Raw genomic sequence first — 16,583 nt, forward strand, 5'->3', positions numbered from 1 at the left:
AGTATTTAATGATTCTTTAGGTAAAGAAGCGCTGAAGGTGAGGGAGCATAGAAGATCGGAATGCCCATGTAGGTGATAGGAAAAATATGGTTTCCTGAGATGAAAGAAGAATGTATTTTTTAAGTTGTAGAGTGTAACTAACCCGTTCAAGTGCTTCCAAAGATAAACTAAAAGGAGTTCTAAAACAGTATTCTCATGATTTCAAGGTGTGGGCATAATCAATGGCTGAACTATATCCATGTAGAAGTAGAAACAGAAGCCAAATTGGAATTAACTAAAAGAATGGAAAAGAATCAATATAAAAAAACAAAACAAAACAACATTTTGGCTGTGGTAAGGAAGAAGGAGATGTAGGATTCAGGGAGATATTTTATTGAAGTCACTAGAAGGGCCTCTGCTCATACCCTCCCTCAATACAAGAACACTTTGTTCTAACCAATCAGCAGTCTGAGATGTTCACCTTCCCTACACAATCACTGAAGACAAAACAGGTGTATAAACAAATGTGGTGAAGAGGGAAGATGGTGCCTGGCTATTAAAAGATATAGCGCCTGGGGTCTTAAAGACTTGAAGTTAAAAAAGCCTTCATTCAGCAGTGAAGCAAGTCCACATGGAAGAAGCACACCACTGGTGCGATCATGAGGAGTCATAGGGACCAGGTAATAGGCAGCAGCAGACACATAACAAACAAAAACATATTGTTGAGAATGAAGGGGGGCTAAAGCCCATCTGTAGACAGTAGAACAATCTCCCCACAGAGGGCCCACAGGGAGGGGATGAGTCACCAGGGTGCAGTAAGGCATTGATGAAACACACTATATTCCTCTGGTTCCTTGAGGTTTCCTTACCCCCGCCCCCACTACCATGAACCCAGTGCTGCTTCCCAGTTAAGACTAGACCAGAACATGTACACGAGTATAGAAAGGGATGGGAGCTCATGACACACAGAATCCAGGAGTGGGGATGTTGATGCCAGAAGGGTAGGGGGAAGTGGAGGAGAGGAAAGGGGAAAGTGGGAAGAGATCTCAACAATCGACACATAACCATACACCCCTCTACAGGGGGAAGAACAACAGAAAACACGGGAGAAGGGAGACAACCGTCAGTGTAAGAGATGAAAATACTAACAATATACCAACTATTGGGGGGTTATGAGGGTGTGAGGGGGAGGAGGGAGAAAAAAAAAGAGCTGGTACCGAGGGCTCAATAGAAAGTAAATGTCAAAAAATAGAAAGTAAATGTCTAGAAGAGAATGAGGACAGCATATGTACAAACATGCCTGCATCAACTGATGTATGGATTGTGATAAGGGTTGTATGAGCCCCAATAAAAATGATGAAAAAAGAGGAAATTCTTGACGAGAGATTGACACAGTGACTGCAACAAAAGGCTCCACGATAGCAACCATCGTGAGGATGGCACCGCGCCGATCACTGCCTCCTTCTGTTGTACACAGGGGCTATGTCCTAGGAGTTGGAACCCACACAGCACCTAAAAACAACAACAATAAATAAGTGCCAAGAAATAAAGGGGGAAACAATGAAAAATAGAAATTTTGTGACTGTACAGGCGGTGGAAGGAGACGGAATGCAGTTGATGTATGTGGGGAATTCCTCTTACTAGGAGCAGGGACAGAAACACCCGTGTACCAGGGGAGCAAATGAAAAAAAAGGCAACAAAAAACAGGGAGAGTTGCTAATAGACTGAAGGCATTTGGTGTCCACATTGTTACAGAGAACCATCTAAAGGCTTCTTGTTGGTGACAAACATTTAATGGAAGCTTATCGGCTGGTGGTCAAGGTTATGGACCAAAAGTCACCTGTAAATCAGAAAGTAAAAAAAGAGAACATTTTAAATAATAGCTCTGGAGTTGGAAGAATGGGAGGTTGATCCAAGAAGCGTCCCATCACTCTTGAGTCTTAAGGGATTACTTAATAGCTAACCGTGATATTTTTCAGTATATACCTATCATTTTCCCGGTTAACATGGGTGCATTCAAATGTAACATTTTTAAAGAAAGCCGTGATGCATAAATGGGGAACAAGAGGGCAGGGCATCTTCACAAATGGCTCTTTGAGGTGATTAAAAATGTACTGAAGCTCATTAACGTGAGATGTGAGGAAGGAACCAAAAAGGTAAAGAAAAAATGGAGAAATAATACAAATAGCTCTAATTTATTGATTATGTGATATTTGCTATCAGTTTTAGAAACACTTTATAAAATATTTATACTTCATTTAATTATAGGAATCATATGGGATAGGTGTTATTATTAATGTAAAGCATTATTATTGCTCAAATATTTTAGTAAAGAGACCTAAGATAACTACATTTACACAGGTGTTCTTGTTGAAAGAAAATATGTTATAAGAGGGAAAAAGAACCAGTTTAGCTTTGTGTCTCATACAACAATGATGATGATGATCAAGGCATATTGCTCTGAGTAGCTGCCAGCTGCAGATGAGTTAGTTACCACTCAACAGAATATACAACACTATTAAGTTCTGGGCCATTGAGGATGTGGGCATAAGGACTAAGTATGAACTCCCCTGGATACAGAAGAGAAAGGCAGTACCCTCCCCTTGGGTGGGTTAGTGTCCTGTTCCCCCACTACCAATGCCTTTTTTATTCTCCACCTCACCTCTTTTTAGTTGGTTACCTACCATATGTATCCCTGGATCGGGGAGAAAGGGAGAACTGATCACAATGATCTACATATAACCCCCTCCCTGGGGGACAGACAACAGAAAAGTGGGTGAAGGGAGACATTGGTCAGTGTAAGACATGAAAAAATAATAATTTATAAATTATCAACGGTTCATAAGGGAGGGAAGGAGGGGGAAAATGAGGAGCTGATACCAAGGGCTCAACTAGAAAGAAAATGTTTTGAGAATGATGATGGCAACAAATGTACAAATATGCTTTATACAATGTATGTATGTATGGATTGTGATAAGAGTTGTATGCGCCCCCAGTAAAATGGTTTTAAAAAAGAGAGAGAAAAGCAGACTTAAACTCCACATCTGCCCAAGGCAATTCTCATAAAACAGAGATCAACTTTCTCGACTATTCTTCCTTTATCCTACTCTGACACCAACTGTTCCATCTATGGGGCTCTACTTCTCTGCTAAATTAATAAGAACAATCGATTGAATTATGGATTCCATGAACTCATAACAATACTCACCATTACATGGGTCTGTTAGGGAAGCTAACAGGTTACAAGCTAGGATAAAAAAAATAAAGATATACTTCTTCAATCTGCAAAACCTCTTCTCAGGTGTGCTCAGAGATACTTCTTTCTCTTGTCTTCAAGACCATGTAGCCTTTAGTCTCTGTCCCGATTTGGCAAGTAGTACAAAGTTTCTCAAGGTCCTGTGCTCCTATATATACTTTTCTGTAATTATTCTGCTAATTTAGATATCTGAGTACTCTCTTTTATTTGGAGAAATAATCACACAAAGGCTTGCTTCAAATTGAACTAATAAACCATGATTTAACAGAATTCTTGGAGCCAGTCACGTAATTTGTGATTCTTTTTATTATTATGAAATTACCAATTACCAGTGTATAGCCATGAACAACTTTCTTGATGCATTTGAGTCTCAGGTTTCTCATGCATAAAATAGGTATAATAATATTTACCTCCAAGGATTGTTATTAGGGTGACCAAACTACTATTAGGGTGATGATAATTCACATATATATATTTAGCACAATAGTAAAAAAAGTAAGGGGACAGTAAATATTTATTTTGTCATTGGTATAATTTGTTAAACACATCTGAATACGTTAAAATAAATTCACTTCACTTATTAGATTTTTCAGCAGTCACATCACATAGCCATGTATGTTCATGAACATTTATTAAATATATATCTTAACTAGGTACTACAGTTGCTATTGAATACAAACATAACAACCACACAACAACAAAAATATGCTTTGGTGTTACACAGAGTATGAATTCACATTTTGCACTTCACAGGCTTCCTGTGTGCAAATCATTTACCCTAAACCAAACTCATGCTATGGGGTCATTTCTGACTTGTAGCAATCATTTAAATATCAATGATCTATTTATACAAAAGGCCCTAGACAAGACATCTCCATTTGCTACTTTTTCCCATGGCCAAGATATTCTCTACTGTCTTAGCTCTCCTCTCCCTCAACACAACTCCATCGAGGAGGTCTTTAATACCATTTTTCAAACACATCAAGTTTGTTTCCAACATAATAATTTTGAGGAGAGGGGAGTGTTTCATTCTGTTGTAAACAGGGTCACTACAATTTGGAACCGACTCTATGGCATATAACAAAAACAAGAATGATATAAAAACATAATAAGTTGGTAAGTTTCATTTACCTGTGTAACTTATACCACTTTGTATGAGAAAAACATCAATGACTTATTTTTTTTTAATTTGGCGTTTTGCCTTGTAAAATTAGCAAGATTCGTATGCAAGGTAGAAAAATAGTTTAAGTCATGTTTTGAAAATATTGGAGTGATTAGATGCCTACAAGAGAAACTAAACCAAAAACGAGAAAACATTTCCTGCATGAACTGCTGTATAATCAATGAGGAGTTTGTGGAGAACACTGAAGTGCTCCACTGTTAAACAAAGGCTTCGTGGAGATCTAGGGGAGAACAGGTTCAGGCACCTGCTCTCATAAATCTTGCATTCAAAGGAACCATAGGAGGTATTTCTACTGTGTCCTATATGGTCTCGATGAGACCATAGCACAGTATCAACTCCATAGCACAGACCACCACCACATACTACTCCTATCTAGGGATTGTTAAGTGGTGGGCTGTGAACAGAAAAGTTAGTGATTCAAACTCTGAAGGGCTTATATACATTCTATATCTTTAGTTTTAAGTTTCCATTTATATTTAGCTACCAGCATTCACTCAGAACATGGGGTACTGGTATGCAGCATTCTATTATGGGAGGAGGTTCAAAAAGTTCATGAAAAAATAGAATTAAGAGGTCATGTTAGGGTAAAACAACAACAACAACAAAAAAAACCCCAAAAAGAACGAAAAAGAAAAGAGGTAATGGCCTTCTCTATGGTTTTTGGTTTTTTTGCAGCCTCCTCATACATATTTACTTACTTCATTCTTGTGACAACTAGGCTCTCAACAGCAAGTCACTAGTGAACAAAATAAAGCTTTACAACACTCATTGAGAGAAAGATGGAATTTAAACAATCTTTCATTGTGGCTCATAGTATATCCAGTGATATAATGTGCACGCTTTGGGCTACTATCTGTTAGGATGAAAGTTCAGAATCACCAGCTGCTTCATGAGAGAAAGATGGAGTTTTCTACAGTTTCAGCCTGGTAAGCCCCCAGGGGCAGTTTTGCCCTGCCCTATAGGGTTGCTCTGATTCATCATCAACTCTGTGGCAGTGAGTTTGGTTTTGCTTGGAGTTATGACTAGGTTGAGAGGCTGCATCTAAATGATCTATTCCATAGTATGACTGACATTGCACTGGAGGAATTTTGTATGTTAGTAAGAATAATGGATTCCCAGGGAATTTTTACACTTCAATGAAGCCTTAGTAATCATCCTAGCCTTGCAATCTAATGCATCCTTGTTTTACATAATCAGCAAATTTTCCAGGAAGTTACTAAGCATGTGATAGTAATTGCCAGACTACGTGCTCACATCCTGGGGGAAAAGAGGGGAAAAAATCGTCTTCTGAAAATCCTTGCTAGTTATATGAAATAACAAAGGTGAAGTGCAAACTATGTGGTCCGTCATAACCTGAAATCAACATGTGTTACTACTACTCTGTGATTTTGGTCTTTATCACAGCCTGGCCAATTTCTTGAGATTGTTACCTCAAAATCCTCTCCCATAGAGTTTTCACAGAGAAAACTTTAATCAATTTTCTTAAAAATCTATAACAAAATTACTAGGGTTTCAATGCCTTATCGAAACTCTGCTTCCAAAATGATACGTGAAAAAGAAAATCATGAAACACAAAAAAGAAAATATGTGAAAAAGACTAGGTGTAAGTCTTTTATACCTGCAGTGTTGAATTGTTCCACTGGGGGAGACCAAATCCAAATGACACCCAGTCTCTCAGAGTCTATCCCAAGACAAAGTAACCCATTTGGTTTCTATGGCTGCGCATTTTCATGGGAGTGAGCTTCCACGTCTTTCTCCCACAGAGCAGCTGGTGAGTTCAACTAAGCTCCAAACTACTCTCTGCTAGTAGCTGAGTGCTTTCATCACTTCCCCACCAGGCCACTTTAGAAGGAGACAGGGACGTTCACCATTCCATGGCAAGCAAATTATTGTGACTTGAAGGTGTTGCTTCTGAATTTATTCTAACATCTCATTCAGTCATTAGTTCTTCATGCATCTTGATGAATTTCCCCATTAGTGCACTCTTACATAGTCAACAACATGCACATTCTGAATAGCAAAACGGGAAGTAAAAAGACTAAAGTGAGACTATCAAGAGTTCAAATACCAACTATACCATTTAATACTGATAAAGATCAAAGGCTACAGCCTTCAGTACAGATAACACCTGAACATAAAGAAAACAAATCCTTAAAACTGGATCAATTATTATAACATCATGATCAATGGAGAATAGATTGAAATTGACAAGGATTTCATTTTACTTGGATTCAAAACAAACATCCACAAAGTCAGCAGTCAAGAAATAAAACCAATAGATAAGTTTGCTTCAAAATCCTTTTTTAAGTTTTAAAAAACCCAAAGATAACACTTAGAGGAGTAAGGTATGCCTGACCCAAGACATGCTGTTTCATTTGTCTTATGTGCACATAAAAGCCAGAAAATTAATAGACACGACACAAAAGAATTGACACATAGATATTTTCAAGTTGTCAAAGGATACTGACTATGCTCTGAGCTACTTGGTCTGTGTTGGAAGAAATACAGTCAGAATGGTCCTTAAAGAAAGGACGACCAGATTTTATCTCATGTACTTTGGACACGTTATCAGGTAAGATCGGTCCATGGGGACAGACATCATGCTTGATTATATAGAGGAACAGCAAGAAAGAAGCCTCCCATAGAGACTGCTGATGGACACATTGGCTGCACCAGTGAGTACAGACTGTGTGAAGAGCTGCAGTGAAGATAGATTACTTGGTCATAGTTAGGTTTTCTGTCAACCTAGCTGGATCAGCGTTCTCACTTGTTTGGCAGTGATCCTCTGTGGTAGGAACTAATATACTTTAATTGACTTCATTATGGGATCTAACATAATACGATCAGCATTGTGTGTGCACAGACAGCATTTCGGGTGGAGGACACGCACCTCACCTCCCCCCCACCCCCTAATTATGTCACAGCCTTGATGCAACTGAAAGACTCCGAGGGGGGTTGGCCTGCTCCCTCTGTTCAAGTAGACTCGGTTGAAAAGTTTGTCACTTCTGCTGGATTTGAATTCTGTGTCTGATTCATCAACCCTCTGTCATAATGCCTTCAAAATGCCTGCCGATCTGAGGAGCTATTACTGGACTGCTGACTGGATTGATTTGACTCCCTAAACAATTCTGGTCTTCTTGCTTCAACTCATGCTTCCTGGTTCATCATTCCCCCCAAGATACAGGAGTCAGTTTACAACATGATCCACGAACTTGAACTGGACAGGATTTACCCATTTGCACAACCCTGTGAGCATTTTTTTATATAAATGTCTTCTATATGCATACACATATTAAGTTCTGCTGGGTTTTCTTCTTCAGAGACCAAGGCTAATGCAGTATCAGATTCCTACGTAGAAGTGCTGCAGCGGAACAGCACTGAGAACATGAGCAGAGCACAGGGCTTTCAGAGACCATATTTGCCTGGGCAAATAAGAATATTAAAGGAACCCATTCATTTATGTAACAGATCTTTAAAACACAGTCCGTGTTAGACATTTGGAAAAGAAAAAAATATTGTTGGGTAAGAGCCAAATGGGACCCAGTAAATTTCTGCCCATACATAATTCTTCTTTTGAACTCATTGGAATGGAATATTCCTTTAGGTTGTTTATTTCACAGATATCAATGATTTGCCAGAAGAAAGCAGTAATAACTATTTATTAACAGCATTTCATATATGAAGAAAGATACATATATTATATTTTATTTAATTCATATTTATTATGTATCATCATATACACATAAATACATTTGTGATTATACACATAGATACATATATGATGATACATGTATCATCATATACACATAAATACACAATACATATTGCTATATATAAAAATGGCAGTTGCTGTTAACGCACACTCATGGTGATGCATGTGACTTGGAGTATACCTGTGCTTCCTAGGTTTTTCAGTAGCTTGATTTTCAAAGCCTGATCACCAGACCTTTCTTCCTAGATAGTTTGAGTGGACTCTACTAATCTTTTGATTAATGGCCAAGCACATAACCATTTGTTTTACTCATGGATTATTTATCAAGAGGTTATTGTAAATCCTAGCATGCAGTTCTCTCTTTAGCTATTGATTGATCATGTCAGAACCATAAAAAGATCTGTTCTTTAGGATTCATATTTCCTACCTGAAAAATATAAAAGTAATAACAGTCTCATGGTACTTGGCTTAGCACAGATACATATATATTAGTTAAACTGAAAGTCAGGTAATTCTTTGATATTCTGGCCTACAAAGGGTCTTCAAAGATTTGTAGAAAAATGATGCCCCCTTGTATATTCAGCCCTGCTAATATCATGAAAAATAGGTAGAATTGGTGATCAGGAGAAGCTGCTGAGTTATTAAATCATCCAGAGAAAATGATACATGACTTTTTAAATCACACATTTCTCTTTCAGGAATTCTTATGTCATCATATAGTTGTACTTTTTCATTTTAGTGTGCACTCTCTTGAAAATTATATGTTGGAAAAAGTAGAACGCATGGCCGAATACTGTGTTTTTTTATCCGTAATCTACACAGCCAGACACCATGCCACAGTATTATTCCCCTTTAACGTACTTCCAGTGTGCTGCGTCTTCTTCATGGCATATCATCTGTAAAGGTGAACACAGAGAAAAAAAAGAAAAACAGAAAAAGTAGAAATTTAAATTACCCTCCTTTTGGCCAAATGTTCAACTTTTCCTTCAGTGACTTTGCAGGTAGTTGAGTGCAGATGTAACAGATTTTCTTTCTTGATTGCATTTCCTAAAGCAAAATTGTTAAAAAAAAATATGTCTCGTAACTTTGTTTATACCTCAGGGTTGCCTAGCTATCAGCTGCATGCATGCTTTTCATTGAAGTGTGTAAGTATGTTTACATATATATTAATATGACTTTTAATAGCATAGTTATAATTTTAAAGAAGGAAACAGGAAAAAGAACAGGAAAATATATTGCATTTTTACTTTTTCTTTGCAATGTTATCTTTTTAAGATGCTGTAGCAAATATAAATGGGTAATTTGATCATTTAAGCTACTTCAGTCAAAATAGACAGTAAGCAGCAAAAATTCTTTTGGTAAGCTGTGTAGTTTTTCCAGGGTGATTGCTATGCTATGTGTATTTAGTTAAATGTTTTCTCCTGTATAATCAGGTTGCTACTGCCCATTTTATTGGCAAACATTCCTTCTCTATGGTAGCATAATACAGTTACCGAGGGAACAGCTATGGCCAACACATACAATATTGCTACAAATTAATTTCACAGTTTTCAGGATGTAGGGTGATAACAGTAACATGAACTAGTGTGAAATTACCATTGTTCCCATGGAGCTACAGGGTAATTATTACTTTTGTGGTAACTAAGCAAATAACTCATATCCCTACTCCTGGATGCCTGCTTTCTCTTTTTCCCCCTTTTTCTGTCTCTGCCTCGTTTTTTCTTTCTGTATTTTCTCATTCCTTATTTATTGGGGGCTTGTACAATTCTTATCACTATCCATCCATCCATCCATCCATCCATCCATCCATCCATCCATCCATCCACATTTGTTGCCATCATCATTCTCAAAACATTTGCTTTCTACTTAAGCGCTTGGTATCAGCTCCTCATTTTCCCCCTCCCTCCCTATTTCCCCCTCCCTTACGAACCCTTGATAATTTATAAATTATTATTATTTTGTCATATCTTATACTGTCCAACGTCTCCCTTCACCCATTTTTCTGTTGCTCATCCCCCAGGGAGGAGGTTATATATAGATCCTTGTAATCAGTTCCTCTTTACTGGGTTTAACAGAGGTTTGTTTGAAGCTGTGTGAAAACATGTATGTAAACCATGTACATAATTATTATATTTAAAATATACTGGGAGTAGAAAAATAGATTTTCCAGGTGTATTGAAACAAAACTTCACTGCCACTAGTGGATTGAACAAACATTGATTTTTTATCAGTGTGTAATGAGAAATTCCAATTTTATTTTCATAATAACTACATCTATGTATTGGATGAAGGGATTAGTTTAATTGGTTATGAAAAATACTGGAGGAAAATGAATGAATGTCTACTATCCTTAATTAGCTGTGTGATTTACGACAAAGAAAAAAAAATTCCTTCTGAAAAATGGAGATAACAATAATAATACAAAGATATGAAGATTAAAGAGATGTGTATAAAAAGTAAAGTTTACATTGTACAGCACGATGCAAGTTTTAATAAATTACCACAGTATGGTGCATTTTCATGGGTCATGCCTTTTTTCTCAGATAGCTTTATTTGGATGGTTGCATTTATTGGAATGTAAATTATTTGAGGATTATGTTTACTCATCCTTTTTTCTTGAATTATTAAGTATGTACAATATTTGTTAATTGGAAGAGTAAGTGAATGACTTCAGTTTTTTGCTTTACCAACTCATAATTGTTGATGCTATATATTAAAGTGTAATCAAATAAAACTTGTATAGCAATTATCAGATAGCTTTATAAAAAATACACTTTCTAGGCCTTACTTCATTTTAAAAATAATCTTCTAGGTTATTTTTGTGTACCCTGTATGGAAGTTTTAAAGCATAACTGAGTAGAAGATTTATTCCACAAAAAATTAAAGGCAACAGTGAGACATGCTTAACTTTCTTCTCTATTTTGTGATATTTGGGTAGATTTGAGAGTTGCATCATGGATATCTCTTGATGAAAATTTGTCCATCTTAGGAAGACTATGTTTACACGAAATATTCGAAATAGTAGTACAATAGGAAAGGAGCAGTTTTCATCGCACCTCTCAGAATAAGAAATATTTCATGATAGCCAGCACACATCAAAATGAGATATGATCATTATAGGTACAATTTTTAATAATGAGATTCCCCATAAAATGAAATTTAACACTGCTTTTTATCAAGCAAGTATATATGTTAAAATAAAGTGAAGCATTGTAACATAGCATAGTAACATAAGAATGCATGTGATAGTCTTCTTAAGGAGCATGGTGGTACTGTGATTAAACTTAGGTTGTTGACCCAACTGCTACTCTCCAGGAGAAAGACGAATGTTGTTTGCTTCTGTAAAAATCACCGCTGGAGAAGTCCTATGGGCAGTTCTACTTTGTCCTATAAGGCTGCGATGAGTTGGGTCAATGACAAATCAATGCCTTTTAGATGATTTGCTCATTATTAAAACAATCAATCCAAAGCCCATAATGGTAAATGTATGTGAAATATTAAGTGTTCACTGTCAAAAATTAAAACTGTTAAGCTAAAGAAAAGAGTGTATAAATGAAATTCAAATGTCGCACCTAACAACCACAACAATGATTGATATGATTATGCTTGATGGTGGCCTTCAATGTGGATTACATGTCAATCCAAATCCTCAGAACTGGACCAATAGGTAACAATGATACATGGAGAAAAGGTTGAAGTTGTCAAGGATTTTGACTTGAATTCACAGTCAATACTCATGGAAGCAACAGCCAAGAGATCAAAAGACGAAGGGCAATAGTAAATCTGCTGCAGAAGAACTCTTTTGAGTATTGAAGAGCAGGGATGCTTCTTTGAGAACTAAGATGTGCCTGGCATAAGCCATGGTAGTCTCCATTGCATCACCTGCATGTGAAAGTTAGACATTGAATAGGAAAGACCACAGAAGAATAGATACATTTGAATTGTGGTGGTGGAGAATAATATTGAAATTACCATGGACTGCTATAGGACAAATCAATCTGTACTGGAAGAATTAAGGCCAGAGTGCTCCTTAGAAGCAAGGATGACAAGATTTTGTCTTATCTACGTTGGGCATGTTTGTAAGGAGAGACCAGTCCCTGGAGAAGGACATCATGTTTGGTAAAATGGAGGAGCAGCTAAAAAGAGGACAGCCCTTGACAAGATGGACTGACAAAGTGGCTGCATCAATTAGCTCAAGCATCGGGAAAATGGCGAGGATGGCACAGGACCGAGCAGCTTCTTTCTGATGTGCCCTGTGGGTCACATATGCACTGTATGTCTCCAGGGGTCGGAGCTGATGCAATCCCACCTAACAACAACAACGACAATGACTAATGAGTTCATGCAGAAGTACAGAGGACTCATTCCAATGAAAGCACACTGGCCCTACATGTATCTGGTATATCATACAAGAACAAGAGATATTTGATAAGTATGTATAAAGAAGAAATATTGGCAATCACAAACCTCACCTTTGCAATAGATCATGTGATCATAACTAATACGGAGGACTATCGTTCTCCACTACCCATTCTATGTCCCCTTTGCCGTTAGCCAGCACCTCAACTCATTTCCTGGTGGGGTGACCCAGACCTTCATTTCTGAGGGATCTGGGTCATTAACTGTCAGGACTGTGTTGCTGTCATTTACCATTTATTAAGAAACCTCTTGGATTTCAGACATATTCTTCTTTACCTCCATTATGTAGTGCCAATCCAATTTTCCCTTGGAAATCAATTTCAATCACACCACTCAGTACAGGAACACCCTTCTTTAACTGTTGATCCAAAGGCATGAGGAGCCTCAAAAGGCCAGGGGCCATTCTTAGCTGCCATTTCAAAGGAAACAGTGTTGCATTTCCAGCAGGAGGGGCTGGGGAGATGTTACTTCCTCTGGAACTAGGACTTCCAGCCCTAAAGAGCATAGTGTTGCTGGGACAGGAAGCAAAAAGCACTGCAAGTGGATCACTGAAAGTTATGGTGAGTGGTGCCACTCTGGCTTCCACTCCTTGTTTCCCAGACCCATGAATCCCGGCTATTGGAGACACCATACCATATATTGGCCGCTGATTTTGAACATATACAGCCTCTTGGAGAATATTGCTTCAGCCCTTCAAGTTGTTGCCACCTAGCTGGCAACATATGTGTCCCTAAAAGACCATTCCATCATTCTCTCAAGCCAGCACTTTCAGGAAGACGAAGAACATGGTACAATCAGTAGATCCATGGGCACTGGTCCCTTGCCACACCTCATTAGGTGTGAAGTGAGTTCCTTGATCTGAAGGAAAAGTGTGTGGGATGCCATGTTGGTGAATAAGACATTCTGTACACCACACATGGTATTTTTGACAGAAGCCTCGCATGCAGGGATATTCAGAATAGGTGTCTATTCCAGTAAGAACAAAATGCTGCCCGCTCCATAATGGAAGTGGTCCTATATAATCAGTCTATTAAGTTGCTATCAAGTTGGTGGTTGGTCTCCCTGAGGAATGGTCACATATCTCGGATTCAATGTTGCCTTCTGCTGCTGGCAGATGGACACTCCGCTGTGGCCAAGTCAGCCTTGGTGAGTGGAAGTCCATGTTGCTGAGCCCATGCATACCGTCCATCCCTGCCACCATGCCCACTGTGTTCATGTGTCCATTGGACAATACAGGAGTGGCAGAGGAAAAAGGAGGACCAGTCTCCACAGTAAGTGTCATCTTATCCACTCCATTATTAAAATATTCCTCTTCGGATGTAACCCTTTGGTGCACATTCACATGAGATGTGATTAGCTTCACTTTCTTGATCCATTTAGAGAGGTCAGTTGACATATTTCTTCCCCATACCTCCTTGCTAGGAATTTTCCAATCATGGTCCTTCCAATTCCCTGACCATCTAGCCAAACCATAAACCACAGCCCACGAATCAGTATACAGTCTTACTTTGGGCCCTTTCTCCTTCCAGGCAAACTGAATGGCCAGCTGCACTGCTTGAAGTTCTGCCCCTTGGAAGGATTTTCCTTCACCACTGTCTTTCAGGGAGATCCCAGAAAGGGGCTATAGTGATGCTTCTACCATGCAGAGCCAGCAGTAAACAAAGCATACATTTTCTATTCCTCAGTCAACTGACAAGGAACTCCCCAGGAGGCCATAAGTGCAGACTGGGAGAAGGAAGGTACTGTGACAGGAGTGGAGACTGGGCATTTAGACCCCTTCTTCATGCAGCTTACTTGTACCTTCAGGTCCTGCTCTAGCCTGATCCGGTGTATCCCACTTCCATTTAACAATGGAGTGTTGCTGTGCACGTCCAACTTTATGACTCTCTGGGTCAGACAATACCCAGTTCATGATAGGCATCTCAGGCCTCATGGTGACTTAGTGCCTCTTGGTGAGGCATTCAGTCTCCACTAAGGCCCAGTAAAAGGCCGAATGATGATTTTCAAAGGGGAAGTAGTTCTCTGCAGAGGATAGCAAAATTGTACTACAAAATCCCAAGGGTCTACAATGTGATTCGCAAATAGTCACCTGGTAAAGACCCCTCATTGACTCTGTATCTGCGACTGATACCTCTAGCACCATTGGGTCAGCTGGACCACATAGTCCCAGTGGCAATGCAGCTTGCGTGGCAACCTAAACCTCTTCTTGTAGAACCCTTTTCTTGTTCTGGACCCTGCTCAATATTGGAGGCCTTTTGCATCACTTGATACATAGGTCAGAGTAGTACACCCAAATGAGGGGTTTGTTGCCTCCAAAATCTGAACAGGCCTACTAGGTGTTGTGCTTCCTGTTTAGTTGTTGGGGTCGGGTTTGGGGTGAAGTGGGGGCAGATGAAATAGCTTATCCTTCACTTTAGTAGGAATATTTCGACATGTCCCACACCACTGAACCCCTAGAAATTTCACTGAGGTGGAGGGTGCCTGAATCTCTGTTGAGTTGATTTTCTACCTTCTTGCACACAGATGTACCAATGAATCTAGTCTTTGATACCTCTTCCTTAGTGGGTCTAAGCATCATGGCTATCATAATGCATTACTATCTCTAATTACCGACTAGTAGAGAAATTAGGAAACAAAAAATAGGAGCTCTTCAATATTTTTCTCTTATTCATTTTGAAGTATGCTAGCACTAGTTATTTTAAATACTCACTGTCATTAAATCAATATTATCACATAGCGACCCTACAGTAAGGGTAGAACACCCACTGTGAGTTTGCAAGACAGTAACTGTTTATGGGAGTAGAAAGCCCCATATTTCTCTCACAGCGCTGATGGTTTCCAACTGCCAACCTCGCAGATCACAACCCTAAGCATAACCAGTGTCACTTGGGATCCTGCTTAAATGAATTATGACTTAATTGAGCGTTCTTCACCTCTCATTACTTATAACTATTTGTTAAAATCTCTTCTCATATTTCTAACTTTCTTCTCTGCCTGTGTTAGGCAGGGCTCTCTGGAGAAACAAAACCAGGACATGTCTGATTATACAGATTGATAGGTTTTTATAGCGAGAAAGAATGCAATGGCTAATTAGTCCATGCAGACATACAGAGGGCTCAGTCCAACTCAATTTCATGGGGCAATTAATACTGAAGGCTCTTCCAACTCCATAGTCAAGGAAACAGACAGCAAAGTGGCTGGCGGGAGATACGGAGTCTGCCCACAGGCAAGACATGCAGAGTTTGCCTGCAGGCAGCAGACTGGGCAGCAAGGTGATGCAGCAACAATGGGAAGATTAGATGCTGAGTAGTAGCAGCTGATGCACAACACAGCAACACAATCCACCATGGTTGATGGGCTGGCTTGGCCCACAGGTAGCCCAGCACATGGTTGAACCAGAACAGTTAACTCAGGCAGCAGAATGGTGGTCTGATCACCAGGGAGAAAGATGAAGAGGGTGGCCTCAGAGAAACATTGATCTCAGTCACCCTCCAAAAAAGCTGCAACCTGATTGTTAGACTATACTATGCCCACATGCGCCTATGGGACCTTGTTGGCACACAAAAATCTAACTATAACACTGCCTTCTTCTCATAGCTTAACATCTGATACTCAGTGTTTAGGGACAATATTTTCAGTCATCAGAACATTTTCAGACAGGTCTATAAGAAAAGTTCTTATCCACATGTGGGATACTGAATGAACTTAGTTTATTGGCAAACATTTCAATAAATTTTCAGACAATAAGGAACTATACGTGACCTCCTCCCTGGGGAACGGACAACCAAAAAGTGAGTGAAGGGAGACATCGGACAGGGCAAGATATGACAAAATACCAATTTATAAACTATCAAGGGCTCATAAGGGAGGTGGGAGCAGGGAGGGAGGGGAAAAATGAGGACCTAATGCCGGGGGGACTTAAGTGGAGGGGAAATGTTTTGAGAATGATGAGGGCAATGAATGTACAAATGTGCTTTACACAAGTGATGTATGTATGGATTGTGATAAGAGTTGTATGAGCCTCTAATAAAATG

At 39.0% G+C, this 16,583-nt stretch overlaps 1 protein-coding gene and 1 non-coding gene across 3 annotated transcripts in view; both read left to right on the forward strand.

Moving 5' to 3' along the window:
• The window catches only part of DPYD (dihydropyrimidine dehydrogenase), a 1,157,760-nt gene that overhangs the window by 198,515 nt on the left and 942,662 nt on the right, over positions 1–16,583 (forward strand). The gene's annotated exons all lie outside the window — the stretch shown is intronic.
• On the forward strand, positions 8,911–9,046 carry LOC115870234. The gene has a single exon (XR_004046605.1). It is a non-coding gene; the product is annotated as a small nucleolar RNA SNORA15 (small nucleolar RNA).

This window comes from Echinops telfairi, unplaced genomic scaffold (assembly GCF_000313985.2).
Source record: "Echinops telfairi isolate 266 unplaced genomic scaffold, ASM31398v2 ScPeMD7_443;HRSCAF=831, whole genome shotgun sequence".
In the NCBI taxonomy this organism is placed as follows: domain Eukaryota; kingdom Metazoa; phylum Chordata; class Mammalia; order Afrosoricida; family Tenrecidae; genus Echinops; species Echinops telfairi.